This window comes from Lepisosteus platostomus, unplaced genomic scaffold (genome assembly GCF_059453375.1).
Source record: "Lepisosteus platostomus isolate fLepPlt1 unplaced genomic scaffold, fLepPlt1.hap1 Scaffold_42_H1, whole genome shotgun sequence".
In the NCBI taxonomy this organism is placed as follows: domain Eukaryota; kingdom Metazoa; phylum Chordata; class Actinopteri; order Semionotiformes; family Lepisosteidae; genus Lepisosteus; species Lepisosteus platostomus.
Window position 1 is genome coordinate 428,239 of NW_028291665.1, and position 15,279 is coordinate 443,517.

Here is a 15,279-nt window from a genome sequence, read left to right on the forward strand (position 1 = left end):
CGGGACCTCGGTTTGACCTCTGTTTGTGCAGCAGAGTGTCGCCATCAGGAGGCTGGGGCGTAAGAGAGCCACACAGCCCGCAGGGTGAGCGCTCCCTACTGGTCCCAGTCACACCTCTTGCAGGAGCAGCAGCAACCGGAGCTTTTCCGGGGTGGAATCTCCTATCCGGGTGCCGGCCAGGCTCACACCTGCTGGGCTGCCCCGGGGGTGAGCCCAGTCGAGAGTCGCAGGGCCAGATCTAGTCACCGGGGAGAAACGATACAAGTGAAGGATTGCTCGGCTCTCGGCACTTGAAAAGACCGACAAATGTCTCGTTCCCGCCGGAGCTGAATGTACCCGCATGTGTGGTGTCGTCTTCTTCCCCCGCCCCGCTGTGTTTGCTGTATTGTCTCTGAAGCCGGCCCCCCCGAGACGAGACGGGCTGTTCCTGTGCCCCAATTAACACTTTACAGGTGCCATTCCCCGGCATTGTGGCCATTGTCGGTGCTCACACGCGATAAGATAAGGCGGAGGAGAGCGGGGCATGCCCAGCGGCAGACATTCAAGGAGGGGGCAGTGCGAGGTGAGGTGAGGTGCGACACGCCGGAGCCCCGACGCAGCTAATGCGGAGCACTTGTTGGACTGGCATCGAAAGGACGTGTGCGCACGGAGCGAGCCTTCCCTGCGGCGGAGCGCGGGAACTTTCTCCCCCCCTCCCGCTGCAGGAGTTGTGTGCACTGCAGCGGTGCCGAGAGAAAAGCACAGAAGGCAGCAGGCTCTGGAGAGCAGGTAAGAGACGGAGCCTTGTGGGCAGGCGAGCAGGCCCGTTTTTTGGAAATTGCTGAAAAGGTTTGTTCGGTGTGTGGCAGGCGCACGTCGCGAACTTGCGTGGCGATCTGCCGGTCTGGAGTTATGCAAATGAGGCCGAATTGCATCCCGGGACATGCTGCGAATGCGCAACGGCGACTGCAGATGTGTAGGAAACGGCGCGCTCGTTTTCTCGTTTTGCCCACACTTTTGAGTGTTAGTGTGGCGTGTGAGTGTGTGAAAGAGTGGGCCCAGCAGGAGGCGGTGGCGTGCGGGGCGAGGAGGTGGCCTAGGCTGCGCGATTTGTGCTGTGGGTGCGGGCCGCTTGCAGGGGCCTGTTTAACTCATACTTACCTGGCAGGGGAGATACCTTGATCAAGAAGGAGGTTCACCCAGGGCGAGGCTCGGCCATTGCACTCCGGCTGTGCTGACCCCTGCGAATTCCCCAAATGTGGGAATCTCGACTGCATAATTTCTGGTAGTGGGGGACTGCGTTCGCGCTCTCCCCTGATGTGCTTGGACCAAAATCAGATAGGGAGGGTTAGGACACCACGAGCTGCGTGGCTGCGGAAGGATCCCGGTTCGACAGGAGTGGACGCCGCTGCTGGTTCTCGCTGGCTTTTAGTTAGGGGTCCGGAGAAGCATCTCAAGCTAGTTCCACTACTCCTTCCGGACGTTCATTCCCTTTTCAAAGTCAGTCGTTTTGCTGTAGTCTGCGTTCTTTAGGCTGATTATCGAGGTTAGCCTTTATTTGGTCATGGGGGGCCTCGGTACTGTATGCTGAGTCTAAAGACAGTTTCACCCGTTTTCTGATTGCTCGGTTCTGTACCAGTGCAGACATGTCAAACAGTGAATGGCTGTACCTCTATTGTATCCGTGCTCAATGAATGAAATCGGTAACAAATGAATATATGTCTAGTTATACGAAAAACGAGTGGTTTATCGACTCATCTTCATTTGCAGATTTAGAGGCAGCTTCGATATTCGTTTTACAGACGGGTTTTTTTTTTTGAATATGGGTCACACACATGCCACAGCAACAAAACATCTCTAGAGATGAGGCTATAGATCACCTTTCCATCCTGCAGGTTTTCCTCCCAAAGCCTACGGCACCAACGGCGACCCCTGCTGGCCGGGAGAGCAAAAGCTTACAGCACCTGGTATTCCCAGGCAGTCTCCCATCCAAGTACTAACCAGGCCCGACGCTGCTTAGCTTCCGAGATCAGACGAGATCGGGCGTGTTCAGGGTGGTGTGGCCGTAAGCGAAAGCCCCGGCGCCTGACTCGCTACTTGAAGCTGTGTGTGGCGGGGGTTCCGTGCCCCCCGAGCGGGACTGAAGGATCGTTCGTGTGCAACTCTTTGGAAAGGAGCTGCTTTCCAAATCGCATTGCGTGCCTGGATGTTGGCGAATGCGCTCCCTTGTGTTGGCTCGTCCCGCACTGGAGGAGGACAAACAATCTCCACGGAGGAGCACCAGGCAAGTCTTCACCAGACAAAAACCTCCAGTGCACAGCACTCTGGAAACATTTCGGGGCTTTCGCGTGTTTATTTCAGCACGTAAAGCGCACCGGTCCAACACGTCGGCCGGGCGCGCGGCGCCTCCGCCCTCTTGTGGCCTTGCGGCGTCAGAGCAAGAGGCTCCTTCTCGCTGCCCTTCCGCTGTGTTGCAGGACCCGGAGCGCGCACTTTGTGGGGGGCGGGGGACCGCGTTCGCGCTCTGCCCCCGGTCTCTTGCGCGAGTACTAAATCTCACGGACAGGGGGGCCTCGTCATTGATTGTTACAGGTTAGACGGGGATTAGGAGGAGACCCCGACTGATGGGTAAAGGGGAGCACTAACACCAGAGGGACACCCCCGGCGTCTCTTTTTGAGAGACGCCCTGGGGTTTCCTAATGGCCAAGGAGGGTCGGGACCTCGGTTTGACCTCTGTTTGTGCAGCAGAGTGTCGCCATCAGGAGGCTGGGGCGTAAGAGAGCCACACAGCCCGCAGGGTGAGCGCTCCCTACTGGTCCCAGTCACACCTCTTGCAGGAGCAGCAGCAACCGGAGCTTTTCCGGGGTGGAATCTCCTATCCGGGTGCCGGCCAGGCTCACACCTGCTGGGCTGCCCCGGGGGTGAGCCCAGTCGAGAGTCGCAGGGCCAGATCTAGTCACCGGGGAGAAACGATACAAGTGAAGGATTGCTCGGCTCTCGGCACTTGAAAAGACCGACAAATGTCTCGTTCCCGCCGGAGCTGAATGTACCCGCATGTGTGGTGTCGTCTTCTTCCCCCGCCCCGCTGTGTTTGCTGTATTGTCTCTGAAGCCGGCCCCCCCGAGACGAGACGGGCTGTTCCTGTGCCCCAATTAACACTTTACAGGTGCCATTCCCCGGCATTGTGGCCATTGTCGGTGCTCACACGCGATAAGATAAGGCGGAGGAGAGCGGGGCATGCCCAGCGGCAGACATTCAAGGAGGGGGCAGTGCGAGGTGAGGTGAGGTGCGACATGCCGGAGCCCCGACGCAGCTAATGCGGAGCACTTGTTGGACTGGCATCGAAAGGACGTGTGCGCACGGAGCGAGCCTTCCCTGCGGCGGAGCGCGGGAACTTTCTCCCCCCCTCCCGCTGCAGGAGTTGTGTGCACTGCAGCGGTGCCGAGAGAAAAGCACAGAAGGCAGCAGGCTCTGGAGAGCAGGTAAGAGACGGAGCCTTGTGGGCAGGCGAGCAGGCCCGTTTTTTGGAAATTGCTGAAAAGGTTTGTTCGGTGTGTGGCAGGCGCACGTCGCGAACTTGCGTGGCGATCTGCCGGTCTGGAGTTATGCAAATGAGGCCGAATTGCATCCCGGGACATGCTGCGAATGCGCAACGGCGACTGCAGATGTGTAGGAAACGGCGCGCTCGTTTTCTCGTTTTGCCCACACTTTTGAGTGTTAGTGTGGCGTGTGAGTGTGTGAAAGAGTGGGCCCAGCAGGAGGCGGTGGCGTGCGGGGCGAGGAGGTGGCCTAGGCTGCGCGATTTGTGCTGTGGGTGCGGGCCGCTTGCAGGGGCCTGTTTAACTCATACTTACCTGGCAGGGGAGATACCTTGATCAAGAAGGAGGTTCACCCAGGGCGAGGCTCGGCCATTGCACTCCGGCTGTGCTGACCCCTGCGAATTCCCCAAATGTGGGAATCTCGACTGCATAATTTCTGGTAGTGGGGGACTGCGTTCGCGCTCTCCCCTGATGTGCTTGGTCCAAAATCAGATACGGGAGGGTTAGGACACCACGAGCTGCGTGGCTGTGGAAGGATCCCGGTTCGACAGGAGTGGACGCCGCTGCTGGTTCTCGCTGGCTTTTAGTTAGGGGTCCGGAGAAGCATCTCAAGCTAGTTCCACTACTCCTTCCGGACGTTCATTCCCTTTTCAAAGTCAGTCGTTTTGCTGTAGTCTGCGTTCTTTAGGCTGATTATCGAGGTTAGCCTTTATTTGGTCATGGGGGGCCTCGGTACTGTATGCTGAGTCTAAAGACAGTTTCACCCGTTTTCTGATTGCTCGGTTCTGTACCACTGCAGACATGTCAAACAGTGAATGGCTGTACCTCTATTGTATCCGTGCTCAATGAATGAAATCGGTAACAAATGAATATATGTCTAGTTATACGAAAAACGAGTGGTTTATCGACTCATCTTCATTTGCAGATTTAGAGGCAGCTTCGATATTCGTTTTACAGACGGGTTTTTTTTTTTGAATATGGGTCACACACATGCCACAGCAACAAAACATCTCTAGAGATGAGGCTATAGATCACCTTTCCATCCTGCAGGTTTTCCTCCCAAAGCCTACGGCACCAACGGCGACCCCTGCTGGCCGGGAGAGCAAAAGCTTACAGCACCTGGTATTCCCAGGCAGTCTCCCATCCAAGTACTAACCAGGCCCGACGCTGCTTAGCTTCCGAGATCAGACGAGATCGGGCGTGTTCAGGGTGGTGTGGCCGTAAGCGAAAGCCCCGGCGCCTGACTCGCTACTTGAAGCTGTGTGTGGCGGGGCTTCCGTGCCCCCCGAGCGGGACTGAAGGATCGTTCGTGTGCAACTCTTTGGAAAGGAGCTGCTTTCCAAATCGCATTGCGTGCCTGGATGTTGGCGAATGCGCTCCCTTGTGTTGGCTCGTCCCGCACTGGAGGAGGACAAACAATCTGCACGGAGGAGCACCAGGCAAGTCTTCACCAGACAAAAACCTCCAGTGCACAGCACTCTGGAAAAATTTCGGGGCTTTCGCGTGTTTATTTCAGCACGTAAAGCGCACCGGTCCAACCACGTCGGCCGGGCGCGCGGCGCCTCCGCCCTCTTGTGGCCTTGCGGCGTCAGAGCAAGAGGCTCCTTCTCGCTGCCCTTCCGCTGTGTTGCAGGACCCGGAGCGCGCACTTTGTGGGGGGCGGGGGACCGCGTTCGCGCTCTGCCCCCGGTCTCTTGCGCGAGTACTAAATCTCACGGACAGGGGGGCCTCGTCATTGATTGTTACAGGTGAGACGGGGATTAGGAGGAGACCCCGACTGATGGGTAAAGGGGAGCACTAACACCAGAGGGACACCCCCGGCGTCTCTTTTTGAGAGACGCCCTGGGGTTTCCTAATGGCCAAGGAGGGTCGGGACCTCGGTTTGACCTCTGTTTGTGCAGCAGAGTGTCGCCATCAGGAGGCTGGGGCGTAAGAGAGCCACACAGCCCGCAGGGTGAGCGCTCCCTACTGGTCCCAGTCACACCTCTTGCAGGAGCAGCAGCAACCGGAGCTTTTCCGGGGTGGAATCTCCTATCCGGGTGCCGGCCAGGCTCACACCTGCTGGGCTGCCCCGGGGGTGAGCCCAGTCGAGAGTCGCAGGGCCAGATCTAGTCACCGGGGAGAAACGATACAAGTGAAGGATTGCTCGGCTCTCGGCACTTGAAAAGACCGACAAATGTCTCGTTCCCGCCGGAGCTGAATGTACCCGCATGTGTGGTGTCGTCTTCTTCCCCCGCCCCGCTGTGTTTGCTGTATTGTCTCTGAAGCCGGCCCCCCCGAGACGAGACGGGCTGTTCCTGTGCCCCAATTAACACTTTACAGGTGCCATTCCCCGGCATTGTGGCCATTGTCGGTGCTCACACGCGATAAGATAAGGCGGAGGAGAGCGGGGCATGCCCAGCGGCAGACATTCAAGGAGGGGGTAGGGCGAGGTGAGGTGAGGTGCGACACGCCGGAGCCCCGACGCAGCTAATGCGGAGCACTTGTTGGACTGGCATCGAAAGGACGTGTGCGCACGGAGCGAGCCTTCCCTGCGGCGGAGCGTGGGAACTTTCTCCCCCCTCCCGCTGCAGGAGTTGTGTGCACTGCAGCGGTGCCGAGAGAAAAGCACAGAAGGCAGCAGGCTCTGGAGAGCAGGTAAGAGACGGAGCCTTGTGGGCAGGCGAGCAGGCCCGTTTTTTGGAAATTGCTGAAAAGGTTTGTTCGGTGTGTGGCAGGCGCACGTCACGAACTTGCGTGGCGATCTGCCGGTCTGGAGTTATGCAAATGAGGCCGAATTGCATCCCGGGACATGCTGCGAATGCGCAACGGCGACTGCAGATGTGTAGGAAACGGCGCGCTCGTTTTCTCGTTTTGCCCACACTTTTGAGTGTTAGTGTGGCGTGTGAGTGTGTGAAAGAGTGGGCCCAGCAGGAGGCGGTGGCGTGCGGGGCGAGGAGGTGGCCTAGGCTGCGCGATTTGTGCTGTGGGTGCGGGCCGCTTGCAGGGGCCTGTTTAACTCATACTTACCTGGCAGGGGAGATACCTTGATCAAGAAGGAGGTTCACCCAGGGCGAGGCTCGGCCATTGCACTCCGGCTGTGCTGACCCCTGCGAATTCCCCAAATGTGGGAATCTCGACTGCATAATTTCTGGTAGTGGGGGACTGCGTTCGCGCTCTCCCCTGATGTGCTTGGTCCAAAATCAGATAGGGAGGGTTAGGACACCACGAGCTGCGTGGCTGCGGAAGGATCCCGGTTCGACAGGAGTGGACGCCGCTGCTGGTTCTCGCTGGCTTTTAGTTAGGGGTCCGGAGAAGCATCTCAAGCTAGTTCCACTACTCCTTCCGGACGTTCATTCTCTTTTCAAAGTCAGTCGTTTTGCTGTAGTCTGCGTTCTTTAGGCTGATTATCGAGGTTAGCCTTTATTTGGTCATGGGGGGCCTCGGTACTGTATGCTGAGTCTAAAGACAGTTTCACCCGTTTTCTGATTGCTCGGTTCTGTACCAGTGCAGACATGTCAAACAGTGAATGGCTGTACCTCTACTGTATCCATGCTCAATGAATGAAATCGGTAACAAATGAATATATGTCTAGTTATACGAAAAACGAGTGGTTTATCGACTCATCTTCATTTGCAGATTTAGAGGCAGCTACGATATTCGTTTTACAGACGGGTTTTTTTTTTTGAATATGGGTCACACACATGCCACAGCAACAAAACATCTCTAGAGATGAGGCTATAGATCACCTTTCCATCCTGCAGGTTTTCCTCCCAAAGCCTACGGCACCAACGGCGACCCCTGCTGGCCGGGAGAGCAAAAGCTTACAGCACCTGGTATTCCCAGGCAGTCTCCCATCCAAGTACTAACCAGGCCCGACGCTGCTTAGCTTCCGAAATCAGACGAGATCGGGCGTGTTCAGGGTGGTGTGGCCGTAAGCGAAAGCCCCGGCGCCTGACTCGCTACTTGAAGCTGTGTGTGGCGGGGGTTCCGTGCCCCCCGAGCGGGACTGAAGGATCGTTCGTGTGCAACTCTTTGGAAAGGAGCTGCTTTCCAAATCGCATTGCGTGCCTGGATATTGGCGAATGCGCTCCCTTGTGTTGACTCGTCCCGCACTGGAGGAGGACAAACAATCTGCACGGAGGAGCACCAGGCAAGTCTTCACCAGACAAAAACCTCCAGTGCACAGCACTCTGGAAACATTTCGGGGCTTTCGCGTGTTTATTTCAGCACGTAAAGCGCACCGGTCCAACACGTCGGCCGGGCGCGCGGCGCCTCCGCCCTCTTGTGGCCTTGCGGCATCAGAGCAAGAGGCTCCTTCTCGCTGCCCTTCCGCTGTGTTGCAGGGCCCCGAGAGGGAACCCGGAGCGCGCACTTTGTGGGGGGCGGGGGACCGCGTTCGCGCTCTGCCCCCGGTCTCTTGCGCGAGTACTAAATCTCACGGACAGGGGGGCCTCGTCATTGATTGTTACAGGTTAGACGGGGATTAGGAGGAGACCCCGACTGATGGGTAAAGGGGAGCACTAACACCAGAGGGACACCCCCGGCGTCTCTTTTTGAGAGACGCCCTGGGGTTTCCTAATGGCCAAGGAGGGTCGGGACCTCGGTTTGACCTCTGTTTGTGCAGCAGAGTGTCGCCATCAGGAGGCTGGGGCGTAAGAGAGCCACACAGCCCGCAGGGTGAGCGCTCCCTACTGGTCCCAGTCACACCTCTTGCAGGAGCAGCAGCAACCGGAGCTTTTCCGGGGTGGAATCTCCTATCCGGGTGCCGGACATGCTCACACCTGCTGGGCTGCCCCGGGGGTGAGCCCAGTCGAGAGTCGCAGGGCCAGATCTAGTCACCGGGGAGAAACGATACAAGTGAAGGATTGCTCAGCTCTCGGCACTTGAAAAGACCGACAAATGTCTCGTTCCCGCCGGAGCTGAATGTACCCGCATGTGTGGTGTCGTCTTCTTCCCCCGCCCCGCTGTGTTTGCTGTATTGTCTCTGAAGCCGCCCCCCCCGAGACGAGACGGGCTGTTCCTGTGCCCCAATTAACACTTTACAGGTGCCATTCCCCGGCATTGTGGCCATTGTCGGTGCTCACACGCGATAAGATAAGGCGGAGGAGAGCGGGGCATGCCCAGCGGCAGACATTCAAGGAGGGGGTAGGGCGAGGTGAGGTGAGGTGCGACACGCCGGAGCCCCGACGCAGCTAATGCGGAGCACTTGTTGGACTGGCATCGAAAGGACGTGTGCGCACGGAGCGAGCCTTCCCTGCGGCGGAGCGCGGGAACTTTCTCCCCCCCTCCCGCTGCAGGAGTTGTGTGCACTGCAGCGGTGCCGAGAGAAAAGCACAGAAGGCAGCAGGCTCTGGAGAGCAGGTAAGAGACGGAGCCTTGTGGGCAGGCGAGCAGGCCCGTTTTTTGGAAATTGCTGAAAAGGTTTGTTCGGTGTGTGGCAGGCGCACGTCGCGAGCTTGCGTGGCGATCTGCCGGTCTGGAGTTATGCAAATGAGGCCGAATTGCATCCCGGGACATGCTCCGAATGCGCAACGGCGACTGCAGATGTGTAGGAAACGGCGCGCTCGTTTTCTCGTTTTGCCCACACTTTTGAGTGTTAGTGTGGCGTGTGAGTGTGTGAAAGAGTGGGCCCAGCAGGAGGCGGTGGCGTGCGGGGCGAGGAGGTGGCCTAGGCTGCGCGATTTGTGCTGTGGGTGCGGGCCGCTTGCAGGGGCCTGTTTAACTCATACTTACCTGGCAGGGGAGATCCCTTGATCAAGAAGGAGGTTCACCCAGGGCGAGGCTCGGCCATTGCACTCCGGCTGTGCTGACCCCTGCGAATTCCCCAAATGTGGGAATCTCGACTGCATAATTTCTGGTAGTGGGGGACTGCGTTCGCGCTCTCCCCTGATGTGCTTGGTCCAAAATCAGATACGGGAGGGTTAGGACACCACGAGCTGCGTGGCTGCGGAAGGATCCCGGTTCGACAGGAGTGGACGCCGCTGCTGGTTCTCGCTGGCTTTTAGTTAGGGGTCCGGAGAAGCATCTCAAGCTAGTTCCACTACTCCTTCCGGACGTTCATTCCCTTTTCAAAGTCAGTCGTTTTGCTGTAGTCTGCGTTCTTTAGGCTGATTATCGAGGTTAGCCTTTATTTGGTCATGGGGGGCCTCGGTACTGTATGCTGAGTCTAAAGACAGTTTCACCCGTTTTCTGATTGCTCGGTTCTGTACCAGTGCAGACATGTCAAACAGTGAATGGCTGTACCTCTACTGTAACCGTGCTCAATGAATGAAATCGGTAGAAATGAATATATGTCTAGTTATACGAAAAACGAGTGGTTTATCGACTCATCTTCATTTGCAGATTTAGAGGCAGCTTCGATATTCATTTTACAGACGGGTTTTTTTTTTGGAATATGGGTCACACACATGCCACAGCAACAAAACATCTCTAGAGATGAGGCTATAGATCACCTTTCCATCCTGCAGGTTTTCCTCCCAAAGCCTACGGCACCAACGGCGACCCCTGCTGGCCGGGAGAGCAAGAGTTTATAGCACCTGGTATTCCCAGGCGGTCTCCCATCCAAGTACTAACCAGGCCTGACCCTGCTTAGCTTCCAAGATCAGACGAGATCGGGCGTGTTCAGGGTGGTGTGGCCGTAAGCGAAAGGCCTGGCGCCTGACTCGCTACTTGAAGCTGTGTGTGGCGGGGGCTCCGTGCCCCCCGAGCGGGACTGAAGGATCGTTCGTGTGCAACTCTTTGGAAAGGAGCTGCTTTCCAAATCGCATTGCGTGCCTGGATGTTGGCGAATGCGCTCCCTTGTGTTGGCTCGTCCCGCACTGGAGGAGGACAAAGAATCTGCACGGAGGAGCACCAGGCAAGTCTTCAGTGCACAGCACTCTGGAAACATTTCGGGGCTGTCGCGTGTTTATTTCAGCACGTAAAGCGCACCGGTCCAACACTTCGGCCGGGCGCGCGGCGCCTCCGCCCTCTTGCTGCCCCTGCAGCTGCTTCACTTTTCCCTTTAGTTGCCATCGATTTTTTTGTAGTGCTATACATATACGATTGAGGTATCTTAGAGTTCTCCTTCGAAGACCCAGCACTCTCTTTTCTTTTCCCAGTGTTACTCATATCGGACTTTTTAAACCTAAAAAAAAATCGTTTTTTTTTTCTTTCAATTATAACTGAAGTTTAAACAACTAGTGTTAAGTCCTTATTTTTCTGTAGTCAAAAAAAGCAAAAATTAACATTCAGGTCATGAAAAACTCAAAAAAACTCCCCAACCACTAAACTTTACCTCCCACCTGAGCGCCATCTTGAACGCCCCTACCACCAGAGAATGCTCACGATTTCGGAAGCTGTCTCCGGGACGTGCTGATTCCACACATCCTGAATAAATCATGATATTGTTAGTTGCTGTAGCTAGACGTTCAAATGAGTTTCATGGCCAGATGGACTGTTTCCTCCAGCGGTATAATATTGCAGTGAGACAGCACGATGCCTGCAAGACTATGTCACGCTAAACGCCACAGATTGTGTTTGTCCGTTCGTGTCAGTCGTCCCGCAGCCACGGGAAGTGGGACACAAACATGCTGCAATGCTTTCAAGACGTTAGGATTTGTTTGTGCAACATCCAAGAGGAGTACTTGTGGCTTGAATGTGAACTGTACGTGCCCGCCCCCTTTCCTCTGTAGTGCATGAGTTCCTCCCGGCATGCCCTTCGTCATTGTTCTGTCATCTTGTATTTAAAGGGTTGTATTTCTGCTGCTGAAAATAAGCAACGGTTTTCTCACAACGCCCTTTGTTCCCAACGGAGCCCTTGTCTGTCATGAAATTCTTCAAAACCTCAAGCTAGAAGAAGAAGAAGACGACAAATATGAAGCGTTATAGCAACGACATGCCATGACACGATCGATAACGATTTCCATAGGATCCCCGCGGTTGCCTGGCAACCGTCAGCTTTGCGCAGTGGCAGTATCGTAGCCTGTGAGGGTTAGCCGAGGCGTGATTATTGCTAGTTGAAAACTTTTCCCAATACCCCGCTTCCGCCGGTTTGCAATACAATCGGCGAAAGCAATTTTTGACAGTCTCGTCAGAGACTGAGCAAGGTGTTTAAAGACAGATTTGGTCACGGTGATATCATGGTAGAAAGAAACGAACTTGTTACGTGTCAACAGAAACGCTCTTTAGCTCTTTCAGCTTTATGCAGAGAACAGCGTCTGTCGAGATTACTTTTGTGTCAGCGCGAAACGCCGTGTGCTTGTCAGTATGATTTCATATTGCTCGTAGCGGCGCCTGGCTTTTGTCTGTCAAACGTTAGGTTGCGCTTCTTCATGCTGCATCGTCGGCATGAGTGGAGCATTTTAAACGTCTGTACTTACTGCGCCCCATAAGAAATCGTTTGTCCCCATTCAAAAGAGATTGTGCGATGTCCTGCAGCGTTCGCAAAGCAAACCTTTGACAGTTTGAAAAGAGGAATTTATTCTGCTTCCTGTGCGTGCAGTAGTTACAAAGTTGAACGTCTTTACACGATCTGCTGCAGTTTTCAGTGGGTGGGCTTTGTCAAATGGCTTGGAAAAACGCACTGTGTTTCGGCTCGGGAAACATCATGAGCAGTGTCCTGCATGTTTTCTGTGTATAGCTGTCTTTTAACGCATACAGAATTCATTCGAAATCATTGATTTCTCCAATTAACAAGGGTCCCTTTTTGAACCTGCCAGAAGCATTCTTTCAATGTAACAGATTTACTCCGGGGAAGGGCAGCATGACATTGAGAGTAGCTCAAGCTTTCAGCACCTTTATCTGACTGCATGTATGCAGACACTGCTCAGAATCCCCTGTAAGATTCTCCTTCAATTACGTTTTGCAGTGCTTTAGCTCTTTCAAAAGGCTTCGCTTTGCTAGTCACAATCCAAGGCTCATGACAGCATTTGAAAACATTCGCAACTGCGTTGGCCGGGAATCGTACCTGGGTTAACTGCTTTGAAGGCAGCTATGCGCAACACTGGCTCGCTCCAGAATAAATCTCGCGTCGAGGGCATGTTTTTTTCCATTTTACCGTGAGTCGGGCTCAGCTGCACAGAGGAGAGAGCAGAGCAATGAGGTCACGGGGACAGGGGAGTCACACGCTGGCGGTTTGAATACGCGGAAGATCACTGAGGGATCCACAGTATATGGACCCTCCGTGCGCCATCAGTCCGCACTCCGGACTCTGAATCCTGCCATCCGAGTTAAGATCTCGGCGGAACCTGAGGCGCAGTTCCTTCTTAAAACGTAATCTGGTGAGCATTTCTAGAATCGTACTTGTATAGATGCAGCCTTTAATGTGTTGCTAGGTTAAAATTGATGACTTCTTGTATTTCAGTAGGCAACTGCCCTCTTGATTTCGGATTTAATTTCTTTATTACAGGGGCGCTTTTATGAAGACAGAGTCATGTTCAGGTACTTTGCTTGATGGAGGAAGCTCATTTCGGACTCTGTGATCTGCTCACCTGGAAAGGTCTGCTATACTACTACAAGAGAGAAGTAGAGTCTGGAAGAAGGGACAATATTATGATGCTTTGGAAGATAATGTTTTTTTTTCTTATACTGAAAATGAAAGGTAGTTGTTTCTATATGGACTCAGTCTTTGGAATTTGTATATTTATATATTTCAGTGAACCCTCAGCCATTCCTTCTGTATTGTAATTCAGTTTCTCTTTTAAAATTCCTTCCCCACTTCTAGGACCTGCAGTTGCTGAACTCCACAATGGCTTCTATTGGAAAGTCTGTGACTGAGACCAAGTAAGTGTTCACTTTTTTATGAAACCATTATTTATTTAGGAGCAATGAGCAATTCTTATATAAATGCAATAAAATCATTATGCTCAAACTATGAGAGAGAAAATTAAGGATAATTTAAGAAATCAGTCTTAGCTTGTTTCTATACACAGATGGTATTATTTATTTTCAAAGGAAACCCGCGCGGATTCCCCTGGTGTGCAAGATGTACCTGAATACTCTTGATCAGCTTCCTGCTCACTTGAAGAGGGCGTGTATGAAGCACGCCACGGCAGAAAAGATCAGGATGGCCTCTCAACAGGCGAGGGAGGACATGATGAATCACCTGAAGAACGGGGTCATCGTGGATTACCACAGAATAGAGATCGTGTCTGGTGAGGCAAACAGGATAGTGGTTGTAAGACTGCTAGAGTCCTTGGGCCTTTTTGTACATGAGAAGCCTGAAGACACATTGGCAAGGTGAGATATTTTTAATCTGTAAGGCTTCTGTAGTTTCTTTTTGAAATCATTGTTACAACATATTATGTAAAAGCATGTTGAAAAGAATCTACCTGCATTCCAGCGGCCCTGAGCAAGAGGCCGCTGTCCAGGAGGAAGAGATGCCAGAGGCTGCTCTAGAAACTGAAACAGAAGCGGATAAGGAAGGGGAAGATGTGAGCTCTGAAGAACTCTATCAGCAGTAAGACTTTTTTATTTTTCAGATGTATCTATTTTTTACTAAAATTCTAATTTGTCTTATAGGTATAAAATGTTTAAACCGGTGTTTTATATCCTTACAGGCCCTGAGTAGTTAAAAAGTATCAGCAGGCCGGAAGAGAGTGGCCCAAGCTGGACTCTATAGAAAGCACTCCCTGGATGCTCCTCTCCTGATTGGATTCAAACAGTACCTTACCAAGGATCTGGGAGTGGCAAATTATTCTCAGGAGGTATTTATTTTTTAAAGGCATTTAAAATTAAGCAATGGTATCTTCATTGTAAATGTTTTTATTTCTTAGCTTAAAATTCACCCATGTGAAATGATGTCAGCCATAAACATCATGACTCTATATTTCCTACCTGAATCTATTCTACTTAAATTATTACATTATACACAATTTGAGTTCATTTTAAAAAGTAAAAGGTAATGAAAGGAATGCATTTTCATAAGAAAGATAATACCGATATGCATGTGATAATCTTCCTTATATCATGTAGTGCATCATTTGGACACTTTGTGGGCTTCAAATACAAAGAAAATCATGTTCTATGGTACAAGATAAATACAAAACTTAAGCTTCTTTATAAAGCATAAGCAATCATTTATTACATCGCTTCTTGAATTAAATCTTTTGACAAGAGGTAAGACTTCTGTTACATTTAAACCCATGTTTAGCTGTGTTTTTTAGATTTAACTGAACCAATTTCTGTGTGTGATAATGTCCTTGAATTCTGACAACATCACACTAAATTACATGATATAAAACAGCTAATGTTTCTAGAGATAAAGTTTCTGAGATGCTTCTAATTACTTTTTATTACCAGGGACAGTTTAATTCACCTTGTACAGTACTGTAAGACCAAGATGCTTTTTTTAAAAGTTATTTAACATTTTATAGAACTTTGTCTACTATGGCAACATGATGTGCTTGGTGAAACTTGGAAAAATACTGCTTGGCCACTTATCTTAAGATAAAGATAGGATAAAGGTTTATCTTTTGCACCTACCTGACCCCCAGGGAAGGCCAATGCTTTCTAAGTTGATGGTTCCCTACAGTAGACTGTACTTTAATTTCAAAGGTAATGTATATTGACCCAAATCAGTTTTGGAATCCAATCTACTGACGAGATGGAGCACATCCTTTTTTCAGGATTTTAGCATCATACGTTTGGTATATTTAGTCCCTAATGCTGAAAGAAATGATCATAGAACATTTGGACACTTTGTGGGCTTGAAATACAAAGCAAATCATGTACTATGGTACAAGATAAATACAAAACTAAAGCTTTTATTTTAATTAGATTTGTTTATAAAGCATAAGCA

The 15,279-nt window shown here is 52.1% G+C and overlaps 8 non-coding genes and 1 pseudogene across 8 annotated transcripts; 5 read left to right on the top strand and 4 right to left on the bottom strand.

The window, feature by feature from the left end:
* Window positions 1-1,132: 1,132 nt before the first annotated feature.
* LOC148633869 (U1 spliceosomal RNA) lies at window positions 1,133-1,296 on the top strand. The gene has a single exon (XR_015933808.1). It is a non-coding gene; the product is annotated as a U1 spliceosomal RNA (small nuclear RNA).
* Window positions 1,297-1,931: 635 nt separating this feature from the next.
* LOC148633870 (5S ribosomal RNA) lies at window positions 1,932-2,050 on the bottom strand. The gene has a single exon (XR_015933878.1). It is a non-coding gene; the product is annotated as a 5S ribosomal RNA (ribosomal RNA).
* Window positions 2,051-3,825: 1,775 nt separating this feature from the next.
* On the top strand, window positions 3,826-3,989 carry LOC148633871 (U1 spliceosomal RNA). Its single transcript, XR_015933819.1, has one exon. It is a non-coding gene; the product is annotated as a U1 spliceosomal RNA (small nuclear RNA).
* A 636-nt stretch (window positions 3,990-4,625) lies between these two features.
* Window positions 4,626-4,744, bottom strand: LOC148633872 (5S ribosomal RNA). Its single transcript, XR_015933879.1, has one exon. It is a non-coding gene; the product is annotated as a 5S ribosomal RNA (ribosomal RNA).
* Window positions 4,745-6,519: 1,775 nt separating this feature from the next.
* Window positions 6,520-6,683, top strand: LOC148633873 (U1 spliceosomal RNA). Its single transcript, XR_015933830.1, has one exon. It is a non-coding gene; the product is annotated as a U1 spliceosomal RNA (small nuclear RNA).
* Window positions 6,684-7,318: 635 nt separating this feature from the next.
* LOC148633874 (5S ribosomal RNA) lies at window positions 7,319-7,437 on the bottom strand. The gene has a single exon (XR_015933766.1). It is a non-coding gene; the product is annotated as a 5S ribosomal RNA (ribosomal RNA).
* A 1,788-nt stretch (window positions 7,438-9,225) lies between these two features.
* On the top strand, window positions 9,226-9,389 carry LOC148633875 (U1 spliceosomal RNA). The gene has a single exon (XR_015933856.1). It is a non-coding gene; the product is annotated as a U1 spliceosomal RNA (small nuclear RNA).
* A 635-nt stretch (window positions 9,390-10,024) lies between these two features.
* On the bottom strand, window positions 10,025-10,143 carry LOC148633876 (5S ribosomal RNA; annotated as a pseudogene).
* A 1,293-nt stretch (window positions 10,144-11,436) lies between these two features.
* Window positions 11,437-11,578, top strand: LOC148633877 (U4 spliceosomal RNA). Its single transcript, XR_015933834.1, has one exon. It is a non-coding gene; the product is annotated as a U4 spliceosomal RNA (small nuclear RNA).
* The last annotated feature ends 3,701 nt before the right edge of the window (window positions 11,579-15,279 follow it).